The following is a 1,055-nucleotide window of genomic DNA, read 5'->3' on the forward strand; positions in this document are numbered from 1 at the left end:
AATTTCCTGAAGAGGATCATTGAATTTTCCGAAGTGCTTGGAAACTTTGCCAGATTCGGGGAGTTATTTCTATGTGGAATGAATGGCTGATTCATCTGGCAAAATTGGGTTAACCAACACACCGCACCGGTTTATTTGCGTTATTTGCGGATGGCAAACGAGAGTTGCAACAGAGCACGAGTCGTGATGACAGATAGCGAACGATGGAAGTGTGAGCAGAGTGGCGCAGTGGAAGCGTGCTGGGCCCATAACCCAGAGGTCCGTAGATCGAAACTACGTTCTGCTAACCTGGTCTGGTGGTGTAATGTCACCAACCATTTTTTTTTTTGCAATGATGCCATGCATTCCAATACGTCAAATTTGCTACTATTTGTTGTCATCAATTATCTTTGATTTGACATGCGGTGATAATAATATTTATTGCAAAGTCATTTGCTGCGATGTAGGCTCTAACGGAAATGATAAGCAATGTGAAATGTGTAATTTGCATTCTTCGTATTGATTCACAGTTTTATTTATTTGCTCCCTTTCGCCAAACTTACTAGCTGTTTCGCATGTGTTTATCAGTCATGATTGTATGCTTTTCTCTGTATTGAAAAAATGCCAGGAAGGTCGCAAAGATTGTAATGACCACTTTCTTCATTAAGTTCAAGTTCGAGACTTGAGGCGTGATATTCCCAGTTTATAACCAAACAAACGGCAGCCATGAAACCTGATTACAAGTTGTAATTTTTCCGCATTCTCAGAACTGTTAAAGCTCGTCAATATTTGTCAGTAAAATTTACAACCTACAATTACGTACTAGCTCTCACATCGTTGTTGGTCGGTCGGTTGGGAATTCCTGCCACAGGCAAACACACGAGACAAAATTATTGTACTTTAATGGTATAGCTGACATGCAAAAATGTTGGAAAAACCAGTGATAGCAATAGGCACATTTCCAATCAACTTTGTGGAAACATTGGCTGCTAATCATTTAATCAAACTGGGAACAAGGAAAGTAACTTTGAGTAATTGAAAATTCTGCTAGAGTACATAAACAAAATCGTCAAAAC

The 1,055-nt window shown here is 39.3% G+C and overlaps 1 non-coding gene across 1 annotated transcript; it reads left to right on the forward strand.

Moving 5' to 3' along the window:
• The first annotated feature begins 214 nt into the window (after positions 1–214).
• Trnam-cau (transfer RNA methionine (anticodon CAU)) lies at positions 215–286 on the forward strand. Its single transcript has one exon. It is a non-coding gene; the product is annotated as a tRNA-Met (tRNA).
• Positions 287–1,055: the final 769 nt, after the last annotated feature.

This window comes from Sabethes cyaneus, chromosome 3, assembly GCF_943734655.1.
Source record: "Sabethes cyaneus chromosome 3, idSabCyanKW18_F2, whole genome shotgun sequence".
NCBI lineage: Eukaryota > Metazoa > Arthropoda > Insecta > Diptera > Culicidae > Sabethes > Sabethes cyaneus.